Here is a 12,719-nt window from a genome sequence, read left to right as displayed (position 1 = left end):
GGCTTTCCTCAGGAATGTTGCTGCTGCAGCAAAGTGCTGACAATGGGAATTCCTTTGAGAGCTTCCCATAGCGCTCCATGATTTAGATAAGGAAGACATCTTCACTACAGAACACTAAATTAAAACCTTGCCTTCTGGCATACTATGCTTGCTATTAAGGCATTATTGGCATTTATCATGCCTATCTGCAAAGGACAAAGCATATGAACACTTCGGTCTAAACTAGCGGCCAGGTACCATGCCCACTGACAGAGAGGTCTGAGTGGGAGTGGGAAGGACAATTAAAGTGGCAAGTGACCGGAAGCTCAGGGTCGCACTTGCAGACTGAATGGAGGTATTTAGCCAACACGTTCATCCAATCTGTGTTTGGTCTGCCCAGTGTAGAGGAGACCACATGTTGGTGCAGCAAATAATGTATACCAGGTTGGAAGATGTACAAGTAAATCGCTGTCTCACCCAAAAGAAGTGTTTGGGGCCCTGGTTGGTGATATGGTAAGAGGTGAAAGGGCAGGTGTTACATCTCCAGTACTTGCATGGGTAGGTGCTGAGGGAAGGAAGCAGATGTTAGGGGTGATGGAGGAATGGACGATGATGTCAGCAAATGTTGATGTTGTAGAGCAGTCTGCTACAACATTTGCATAGCTACAAGACGTGGCAGTTAGCCAAGCTGCTTGGCTCCATAATCAATCTATTGAAAGCACTGGTCTGCAACCAGTCGCTGACAATCACACTTCTTTTAAGTCAACTGATAGCTAATCAAATGGGATTGAGAGAGCAGCTTTAGAGCCATTTCGTTTCAAAGTTTACCTGTTGAAATTTTATCCACAGATTCTGATTTTCATAATAATCATCAAATGCTATTAGAATGCTACTTTTAAAAATTAATTCATGGGATCTGGGCGTTGCTGGCAAGGCCAGCATTTATTGTCCATCCCTAATTGCCGTTGAGAAGTGGTGGTGAGCCACCTTCTTGAACCGCTGCAGTCCATGTGGTGAAGGTACTCCCACAGTGCTGTTAGGGAGGGAGTTCCAGGGTTTTGACCCAGCGATAATGAAGGATCGGCGATATACTTCCAACTCAGGATGGTGTGTGACGTGGAGGTCAACTTGGAGGTGGTGGTGTTCCCATGTGCCTGCTGCCTTTGTCCTTCTAGGTGGAAGAGGTCGAGGGTTTGGGAAGTTCTGCCAAAGAAGCCTTGGTGAGTTGCTGCAATGCATCTTGTAGATGGTACACACTGCAGCCACGGTACGTCGGTGGTGGAGGGAGTGTGTAGGATTCGCAAAATTGAACATTGTCCTATAAGGGTCTATTGGCAGAAAAGGCCTTAATTTTTAAAGACTGTTTTAAAAGAAGCCCAGAAAAAGGGGCACACAAAATGGCCGCCAGAACCCGTGACCAGCTTTTTGGGACATTTTAAAATGGTTCCTGCAGTCCACAGACAGCTTTTGTGAATTCAGCCCACAGTAAGTTCTGGAATGCAATTCCGGAGAATGTGAAACCAGACAGAACCCCATACATATAGATTGGATGCAGATCCAATCAGATCGGCCTGTAGATAAAGGCCATCAAAATGTTTACCCAGACAAAGGGAAGCAGCCTCAAGCTCAAAGGGGGACATCAAGACCCATTAAAGACAATACAAGGTCATTCCAGACCAGAGATGGCAGTTACCGGCCATCCCGAAAGTACTTTAAACACAATGACTACCCCTCTGTGCTACAAGCCCGCCAAAATTTAAACAAAGACTGACCTTGATATGGTGGGAGATAAGGGCCTCCATGAGAAGTATAACTGGAGACCTGGGGTAGCCATTAGGAGTTAGGAGTGCGGAAGAGCAAGAAGAGCATTGTAGAGATCATTTTCGAGAGATCGTTCGGGGGTCCGAAGAAGGTGCAGTTCGGTTAGGAGTTTGGGTTCGGTAGAGAGGCCTTTCAGACTCGGAAGAAGAAGATGATTCGGTAGACGATTGGGATCGGAGGCGTTTTGAAGACTTTTCTAACTGGGACTGGTGAGCATGTTTCTGGTCCCTCATAATCTAATCTAGCTAGGTTTAGGGGGTGGGCATTTTAGGGGATAATTAACAATGAGTTGTTGTCCCTCGCTGTTCTGTGTGTTTCCCTATTTCATGGTGAACCTTGTAAAGTATAATAGCAAAATACTGCAGATGTTGGAAATCCGAAATAACAACAGAAAATGCTGGAAAAACTCAGCAAGTCAGGCAACATCCGTGGAGAGAAATTTGAGTCAAATTTCTCTCCACGGATGTTGCCTGACTTGCTGAGTTTTTCCAGCATTTTCTGTTGTTATTTCTTGTAAAGTATAATATGCCTGTGGATATATTGGTTAGTGCTGTATTATGATTTGTTTTTCCCTCCCATGTACCTTATTGGCTTACATTCAATTTTTCTTTATGCAATAAAATTTCACTTCATTTAATTAAACTTGGTCTACAGAGTATTCTCTGCATGGTAGTTCCTGCCTCGAAGTCCAGTGTATAGAACCTAAGGGGTGAGTGGGTCAAACCACTCGGTAAATTACTGTGCAAAAGAGAGAGAGGTCTCACCAGAGAGAGAGACCTAGCAAGAGAAAACCCCTTACAGAAAATGGCAACCGCAGCAGGACACTGGCAGCAGGATTGCAATGTATTAGACCCAGGTTTAAATGGATGAAATGTTATGGATGAGAGGATAGCGGATTATGTTTTTGGTAAGGTAAATCTCACTAAGCAGTGGATTTCCGATCTCTTACTGGATGGGCGTCCGGTAGACGCAGCCGTCAGGTGGACAGAGAGTAAAGAACATAAAAGGTCAGTAGAGAAGGCAGTGTGGCTGATGTGCTACAAAAGACAAGTCCAGATTTTGAACAGAGTCGTTGCAGCGCAGGCAGACAAGATCAAAACCCAGGCATCAGAAATAGAGGAAAAGGCCATGGGTGGGGAAAAGCTGATCGCAGCACTTCACGCGCTGAATCAGGAATGCCAAACTGTAGCCAGCCGACATCAGGCTAAAGTAGAGTACCTGGAATGCCAGGTTACTGAGGCAAAGATTCATGAAGCGAGAGTACGGGAGAAAAGTGTCCACCTCGCACAACTGCTAAGAGCGCAGGAGGAGAAAGTAGTGGAGGTTAAGGCAGCTTACAGGCTGGCCATCGAGCAGGGGTTTGAAAGCGCAGACCATGGCCCCTGCCAGAAGGCTGTAGAAGACCTAAGAATGGCCCTGGCTAAGGCAAAAGGCATGCTGTGCCTAGTAAGCCCAAAGGCAGGTCACATAGATTTCCTAAAGGAATCCACAAGACTGATTCCATGTGAAGCAGTTGTGGCGCCAGCCACTGAACCCTCAGCACCGCCGAGCTATAGTGAGGTTTGGCCCAAAGAGGGGGTGGTAGAAGAGGAGAAAGCCGAGGTAGGACAGGAGGAAGAACAACCCCCGGTAGTGAAGCCGGAGCCGGCACCAATGTGTCCTGCTCGGCACCAGAGCTACGGTCCTGCCGCCGCAAATGACGATGACGGACCCCTCCAGAACCATCTCATACTGCCCCACAGTGCCCAACAAATCAGAGCGATGGTGAGCCACCTCCCAAAGCTCTCCGAGAAGGGAGATCCCTCAGTCCATTTCAGGGAGATAGAGCAGACAGCCGCCGTCAATGACTGCGATGGTCCAGAACAGGCTAAGATGTTGCTATTCTCCCTGGATAGCACAATTCTTCAGTGCCTCTCAGACGGGAGTAAGAGGGGGCAGAGAGGTTATGAGGAACTCCGGGACGAGGTCCTGGAGGTTATGAGGGTGGATGACGGCAACCCGTTCCTCCGTGTGGAAGGGACTATGCAGCTAACTGGAGAGCCCCCACGGGTTTTCGCAGAAAGGCTGTGGCCAGTGTATCGGCGCAGCTGCCCAGGCATGCCTGAACGGGCCGCAATGAACGATGTCCAGCGGGTTCATTGGCTCCGCTGCCTGGTTGCCAACAGCTTACCGCAGATACAGGCCCAAGCCAAATCTTGGTACCACAGAGAAGACAGTGCTCCGACAGCTCACCATTGCGTATAAGAATTGCAGGGGTCAGGAGGCACCTCCTTCTAAGGGAAAAGTGCATGAGGCAAAACCCGCAGCCCCAAGTAAAAAGGAGTGGCATCAGGAGGGGAAGCGCCCTCCCCAGGTCAAGCTCAATTGCTACAGGTGTGGGAAGGATGGACATTGGCACAGGGACTGTAAAAATCCGTGGAAGGATAATAAGGGAAAATCTCCCGCAGCCCAAGCCCAGACCGCCGCCCCAGCACGAGTCCAGGTCCAAGCCGCAGCCCCTGTCCCAGGAAAAGGAGCCGGTGCAGCTATAGATCCCGCTGCGATAGAATCAATTTTAGAGACAATGCGGTCTCTTATGATCTCACAGGGGAAGATAGCAGTCACCACCGGTCCCGTCGTTCCCGTGGCCCCGACCGCTTCACCCCAATGACTAGAGCCCGCGCAGCCCGTTTACCTGTGTTCGTTGCGATATGATTTATGGAGGCGACCCCTCGTGGTGATGGAGGTAGAGAAGGTAAAAGGGACCTATCTGTTGGATACGGGGGCATCGTGCACCGTGATCCACACAGCTGACCCTACCACCTCACCTCTGTCCACCGGGATTCCATATATTCTGTCGGGCTTCACGGGCAAAGAACAGGCTGGCGCATTCTCCACCCCCCTCTCCATTCATTTAGGACCACTCCGCACCACGTGGAAATGTATACTGATGAAGTGGGAGGTGGAGGGTGGAAAAGGGATCCTTGGGTCCGATTTCTTAGTAGAACACGGGATCCTTGTGGATCTTAGAAATCACTGTCTCTGGGGAGCGAGTACGGGTAAGAAAGGCGAGGTAGTCACCATCCCAATGAAGGAAGGGAAAGGGACCCTATGTACCATGAAGCCAAAAGAGGGCTACGACCAGTAAGCCAAAAGAGGGCTACGAACAGTAAGTTCTGGAATGCAATTCCGGAGAATGTGAAACCAGACAGAACCCCATACATATAGATTGGATGCAGATCCAATCAGATCGGCCTGTAGATAAAGGCCATCAAAATGTTTACCCAGACAAAGGGAAGCAGCCTCAAGCTCAAAGGGGGACATCAAGACCCATTAAAGACAATACAAGGTCATTCCAGACCAGAGATGGCAGTTACCGGCCATCCCGAAAGTACTTTAAACACAATGACTACCCCTCTGTGCTACAAGCCCGCCAAAATTTAAACAAAGACTGACCTTGATATGGTGGGAGATAAGGGCCTCCATGAGAAGTATAACTGGAGACCTGGGGTAGCCATTAGGAGTTAGGAGTGCAGAAGAGCAAGAAGAGCATTGTAGAGATCATTTTCGAGAGATCGTTCGGGGGTCCGAAGAAGGTGCAGTTCGGTTAGGAGTTTGGGTTCGGTAGAGAGGCCTTTCAGACTCGGAAGAAGAAGATGATTCGGTAGACGATTGGGATCGGAGGCGTTTTGAAGACTTTTCTAACTGGGACTGGTGAGCATGTTTCTGGCCCCTCATAATCTAATCTAGCTAGGTTTAGGGGGTGGGCATTTTAGGGGATAATTAACAATGAGTTGTTGTCCCTCGCTGTTCTGTGTGTTTCCCTATTTCATGGTGAACCTTGTAAAGTATAATATGCCTGTGGATATATTGGTTAGTGCTGTATTATGATTTGTTTTTCCCTCCCATGTACCTTATTGGCTTACATTCAATTTTTCTTTATGCAATAAAATTTCACTTCATTTAATTAAACTTGGTCTACAGAGTATTCTCTGCATGGTAGTTCCTGCCTCGAAGTCCAGTGTATAGAACCTAAGGGGTGAGTGGGTCAAACCACTCGGTAAATTACTGTGCAAAAGAGAGAGAGGTCTCACCAGAGAGAGAGACCTAGCAAGAGAAAACCCCTTACAGAAAATGGCAACCGCAGCAGGACACTGGCAGCAGGATTGCAATGTATTAGACCCAGGTTTAAATGGACGAAATGTTATGGATGAGAGGATAGCGGATTATGTTTTTGGTAAGGTAAATCTCACTAAGCAGTGGATTTCCGATCTCTTACTGGATGGGCGTCCGGTAGACGCAGCCGTCAGGTGGACAGAGAGTAAAGAACATAAAAGGTCAGTAGAGAAGGCAGTGTGGCTGATGTGCTACAAAAGACAAGTCCAGATTTTGGACAGAGTCGTTGCAGCGCAGGCAGACAAGATCAAAACCCAGGCATCAGAAATAGAGGAAAAGGCCATGGGTGGGGAAAAGCTGATCGCAGCACTTCACGCGCTGAATCAGGAATGCCAAACTGTAGCCAGCCGACATCAGGCTAAAGTAGAGTACCTGGAATGCCAGGTTACTGAGGCAAAGATTCATGAAGCGAGAGTACGGGAGAAAAGTGTCCACCTCGCACAACTGCTAAGAGCGCAGGAGGAGAAAGTAGTGGAGGTTAAGGCAGCTTACAGGCTGGCCATCGAGCAGGGGTTTGAAAGCGCAGACCATGGCCCCTGCCAGAAGGCTGTAGAAGGCCTAAGAATGGCCCTGGCTAAGGCAAAAGGCATGCTGTGCCTAGTAAGCCCAAAGGCAGGTCACATAAATTTCCTAAAGGAATCCACAAGACTGATTCCATGTGAAGCAGTTGTGGCGCCAGCCACTGAACCCTCAGCACCGCCGAGCTATAGTGAGGTTTGGCCCAAAGAGGGGGTGGTAGAAGAGGAGAAAGCCGAGGTAGGACAGGAGGAAGAACAACCCCCGGTAGTGAAGCCGGAGCCGGCACCAATGTGTCCTGCTCGGCACCAGAGCTACGGTCCTGCTGCCGCAAATGACGATGACGGACCCCTCCAGAACCATCTCATACTGCCCCACAGTGCCCAACAAATCAGAGCGATGGTGAGCCACCTCCCAAAGCTCTCCGAGAAGGGAGATCCCTCAGTCCATTTCAGGGAGATAGAGCAGACAGCCGCCGTCAATGACTGCGATGGTCCAGAACAGGCTAAGATGTTGCTATTCTCCCTGGATAGCACAATCCTTCAGTGCCTCTCAGACGGGAGTAAGAGGGGGCAGAGAGGTTATGAGGAACTCCGGGACGAGGTCCTGGAGGTTATGAGGGTGGATGACGGCAACCCGTTCCTCCGTGTGGAAGGGACTATGCAGCTAACTGGAGAGCCCCCACGGGTTTTCGCAGAAAGGCTGTGGCCAGTGTATCGGCGCAGCTGCCCAGGCATGCCTGAACAGGCCGCAATGAACGATGTCCAGCGGGTTCATTGGCTCCGCTGCCTGGTTGCCAACAGCTTACCGCAGATACAGGCCCAAGCCAAATCTTGGTACCACAGAGAAGACAGTGCTCCGACAGCTCACCATTGCGTATAAGAATTGCAGGGGTCAGGAGGCACCTCCTTCTAAGGGAAAAGTGCATGAGGCAAAACCCGCAGCCCCAAGTAAAAAGGAGTGGCATCAGGAGGGGAAGCGCCCTCCCCAGGTCAAGCTCAATTGCTACAGGTGTGGGAAGGATGGACATTGGCACAGGGACTGTAAAAATCCGTGGAAGGATAATAAGGGAAAATCTCCCGCAGCCCAAGCCCAGACCGCCGCCCCAGCACGAGTCCAGGTCCAAGCCGCAGCCCCTGTCCCAGGAAAAGGAGCCGGTGCAGCTATAGATCCCGCTGCGATAGAATCAATTTTAGAGACAATGCGGTCTCTTATGATCTCACAGGGGAAGATAGCAGTCACCACCGGTCCCGTCGTTCCCGTGGCCCCGACCGCTTCACCCCAATGACTAGAGCCCGCGCAGCCCGTTTACCTGTGTTCGTTGCGATATGATTTATGGAGGCGACCCCTCGTGGTGATGGAGGTAGAGAAGGTAAAAGGGACCTATCTGTTGGATACGGGGGCATCGTGCACCGTGATCCACACAGCTGACCCTACCACCTCACCTCTGTCCACCGGGATTCCATATATTCTGTCGGGCTTCACGGGCAAAGAACAGGCTGGCGCATTCTCCACCCCCCTCTCCATTCATTTAGGACCACTCCGCACCACGTGGAAATGTATACTGATGAAGTGGGAGGTGGAGGGTGGAAAAGGGATCCTTGGGTCCGATTTCTTAGTAGAACACGGGATCCTTGTGGATCTTAGAAATCACTGTCTCTGGGGAGCGAGTACGGGTAAGAAAGGCGAGGTAGTCACCATCCCAATGAAGGAAGGGAAAGGGACCCTATGTACCATGAAGCCAAAAGAGGGCTACGACCTTGAGCTCATGGTCGCCAGCGTCCCACAAGATCTGCAGGCATTCATATATGACCACCTGACTACGTTTGCAGCTCACAAACACGATTGTGGGAAGGTCACCGGGTTTGAGGTCAGAGTAGACGGGGACCCCATGGCCCGACCCCAAAAACAGTACAACTTCCCCAAGGAAGCGGAGCCCGACATGGAGACAGCAATGTCTTCACTGGTGCAGAAGGGTGTGTTGAGACGATAGCCACCCACGTAAACTCTCCTTTGTGGCCGGTGAAGAAGCCGGACAATTCCTGGAGAGCCACGGTGGACTACAGAGTCCTCAATAGTAACATCCCAGCCTACGCGCCGACGGTAGCAGCAGTTGCCGACCTGATAGGGAGTATTCCAGCATCCGCAACCACGTTCACAGTGCTGGATATTTCCAATGGGTTTTGGTCCATCCCTTTAAGGAGGGAGGATCAGTACAAGTTTGCCTTTACTTTTAAAGGGCAACAGTACACCTGGAACTGCTTGCCACAGGGTTTCCATAACAGCCCCAGCATTTTCCATCAATGTATGGCAGGGAGCTTAAAAGAGTTCAGCCAGCCCAATCAGCTAGTGCAGTATGTGGACGACCTGCTCCTGTTCACAGATTCCAGAGAGGAGCATGGCCCACTATTGGCCGAGCTATTGGAGCTATTAGGCAGAAAGGGTTACAAGGTGAATCCAAAGAAGGCACGGATCGGCCAGCAGGAAGTAAAATTCTTGGGTATGACCATCCGCGCTGGAGAGAAAGCCATAGACAAGGCCAGACGGGAATCAGTGCAAGACCCACCGGTCCCTACCACCTACGCAGTGAAGTTGCCCCAGTGCACTAAATGGTTTCACGTAAACCAGTGCAAACTATTTAAGCCGGGTGCAAAAGAGCCAACAACCGAGGCCAGGTCTGAGGGTAAAAAGTCACAGACCACACAGGCTGGCGCCGCAGCCTGCTTGAGGGGAGGAGCTATCCCGCTTACCTGGGAGGTTTCCCCATTGGCCTGGGACTCGGACGGGGAGGAGCCCGAAGACCAAGGCCCTCCCCCTGACCCGAGCACAGTTAGGGGGGAGCCCGAACAGCTAGGCCCCGCCCCTGACGCGATTCTGGAGGAGGTGGAGTCGGAGGACGGAGGTCCCGCCCTTGGCTCAAGCTTAGGGGAGGTAGAACTTGGGGGCGGAAATTCTCCACCTGTAGGGATAGGTAGGGAGGAGTCGTCTGCCACAGACCCAAATCCCAAAGGGGCGGAGTCTGAGGGAAGGGAGCTGAAGCCGACAGTCGTGGAGAAGCCACGGGCTGTGAGGGCTAAAGTCCCAGCCAAAGGTCCACTCACAAAGGGAGCCTCGCCCGAATTACCCCCTTGCAGGTCGTCTCGGACGCCTCAGCCAATAAAACTCTGGCCAGATTCCCCCTACTTCAGCAGACACCGACTTGGGAAATCCCTAGAAAGACGCAGTCCCCAATTGGCAGCAAAAGGCTGCGGGGGACTCAAGCTACAGGTCAGTGCGGCCCCGCCACAGGGAGCGGTGAGCTGCAGTCCGAACAGGGATTAGGCAGGCCGCCCGGGGATGGGCGGTGCTGTACATAAGTTTAGTTAAGTTTAAGTTTGGTTAAGTATAAGGTGTGTAAATTTTTAAGGTGATGGGTGTTATAAGAAATAGTTTTGGAATCGGCCCAGCATGTGTGTTTGTTTTGGATCGAGGTCGAAAGACCCGATCATGCCTTCACCTAGGCCAGAATCTCTCGGGAGCCTGGCTGTATCGTTTAATCCGTTGCAGGAACCAAAGGTACCATGGAGAGGATTCTCATCGTGTTCGCAGTGATCGGGTGTAGCTTGGCCTATCGGGGCTACACCAAGGACTCCATCGTGTATGGATGCTCCGGGGACACAACCCCCATCGCGACTGATGGGACAGGTGAACGGGACGTTGAGGAAACAGCCACCTACTTCCACGAAGGGAGGTGGCCAGGATGGCTGGGGTCGAACTCTACGGAATACTCCAGCCAGTCCGGGTTTGCATACGGAGAGACTTCTCTAATGTGTCCCAGGGTGAGGATCATCATGCCCAGAGTCAGCGTAACCGTCGGGAGGAAGATTTGTTTAGTATGCAATGGACATGTTCCTTTGGACAGATGGTGGTGGCTTCAGAAGCTGAGTAAGACCATGAAAAACTCCACGGTCGAGTGGGAGCGACTGGGTAACAATACCCATCAGGCTATTACGGGGACTCATGGGGGATTGAGTGTCTGTTGGGACAAATGGTGGGAACCAGATGAGGAGATTTACATCTGCATGTGGGGTTCAGAACGCGTCTGCCCCACAGGCGTCTCCATCTTTTTCCAGAGACAGTGGCAGGATGCTGGGAAAGGGATGAGGTGGGACATCAGCACGCGGGCGTGCGGAGTCCCATACTCTCCGATCCCGGTGAATGCCACTGAGCTCATCACCCGCCCCCGCAAGCCCCTGCCCACGATTCCGGTAGCCAAAGCCCGCAAGGAAGGGTGCCCCGCCACTACCAAGGGACCTGGGAATGGACTGGTATTGGTACCCACAGGTCAGGTGCTGTACCAAGGGGTGCACTACGCAGTAGCCTCGGTGATTTTAAACCTCACCGAGGTGCGATTGCCAGCATGGTGCCCCAAGGAAACGGAGCAATTGTACCAGGTCCTGTTAACAAATATGTTCAGACAATTTTATGAGTTCAACTTTGCCGATGTCGACAGAGCCGGATTATACACCACACCACATGAGGACTTGGACAGGGTAGGGAGACAAAGAAGGGGTACAGTCAATGATATTTTTACCGCCTTTAACACAGGGACTTCCGTCATCAACACTCTGGATGACGTGGAGCTGCAGACCCAGATCAATGGTTTAAAAGCGCAGTTAAGAAAGATACTGACGGACGAGAATAAGGTAGTGGGTTCTGAGTTACATGAGGACCAGGCCATGACACTACACTTAAAAGAAATCATAGCTGAGCTGGAGAAACACGCTAAAACGGTAAATGCTCTCATCAGAGAGGATCGGAATGCATCAGATCAGGCTGCGCAGAATGAGGCGTGCGAGCTCTATGGGGCGTGGTTACTGGGCGAGGGCCGCAGTAATCTGGAGGATTTAAAACAAGGTTTGGTCCCCTCCTGGATCAGCAATAAGCACCTCACAGCCCTCCACCCTTTTGAGAACGCATTAAGTCCATGCCAGCTCAGACTAGCTTCAGAGGCCTACCCAGTCCCAGTGGACTGTGGGCGGTCTAATCACACCATTATGGGTATAGTGGTAAGAATGCCGGTTATGGGAAAGACAGCTAAACCCGCCCCGGTATACAGGGTGGAGAACATTGGAGTCATTCAAGGGGGTGCACACATTCGCCACCTTACGTCATTCGATGGGAGCATGCAATGATGGGTACCGACCTCTCGGGGTGCCGGAGCCGGGGAGCACACATCATCCTGTGTCCCCAGCACTTGAATGCCAATTCGAAACCACAGTGCGGGTTCAGAACTGCTGGCGCAAAGCCTATAAATTGCACCATGGAAGCAATGGCACAAAGCCATGTGCCCCCGCAGGTGGCATATACAGGAGGTGGGACATACTGTGTCACCACTGCAGTGCCCCACTACCAACATGGACAGCACGGCTGGTGTCCGGTCAGTGACAGCAGTTTCTGCTTCAAACCCAAGGCAGAAGTTCAAGTGGCCCAAGAGTGAATTGTCCCTATTCCTGAACCTTCCACTGTTCACCTCACTGTCAAAGAAAATTTCACCGATCTGCAACGATTCGTTGCACATTTTGGCTACGTCATTCCCCCTCTCCCTGAACACCTCACCAAGATACTAAAAGCCGTTGCCGTTTCACAGAATCATTTTTACACGCTGGAGCAGAAGTCATTAGAAATAGGGGCAGACATATTAGATATAGTGACCCCACAGTGGTGGGACCTGTTCATTAATATAGAAGTCCCTTCATGGATTAGGATAGCCTCCCACATCCTCGTAGTATGTCAGATTTTTATTGTGATTTATTTACTTTTTGTACATTGTAAGAGGGACAAACGTTTCCAGAAGTATGAGAACAGAGGAGAATGGAGGGAGCATTATTTGCGGGTAGACAAGGAGACACCCGTTTAAATATTGCTGCTATGTATAGAGTTAGAGTTTCCCTCCCTCCTCTATTTTTGATAATATTCATGTGTGATTTTGTGTGTATTTTCTTTCTTTATTATTTTTATTGAAGTTTATTATGTGTGTTGTTATTAATAAAAGATAATATGTATGAACCAGGTGGTGTAGGGATATTTGGCCCCCCTCCATGCCTGGAAATATGTGTGTCAGATTTTAACTCCAATGTATTGCCATCTATAGATGCTTAACGTACACTGTGGGTTTTCTGAAATGGGAAATGCATGTGTCGTGGGGTCATAGATAGGTAAATACAGGGGATGGTTTGATTATGGAGAGTCAGAAAATTTTGCTCACC

Source organism: Somniosus microcephalus, chromosome 4 (genome assembly GCF_052327205.1).
Source record: "Somniosus microcephalus isolate GS21.2 chromosome 4, FLI_Smic_1.0, whole genome shotgun sequence".
NCBI lineage: Eukaryota > Metazoa > Chordata > Chondrichthyes > Squaliformes > Somniosidae > Somniosus > Somniosus microcephalus.
Note: the sequence above shows the minus strand (reverse complement) of the source record.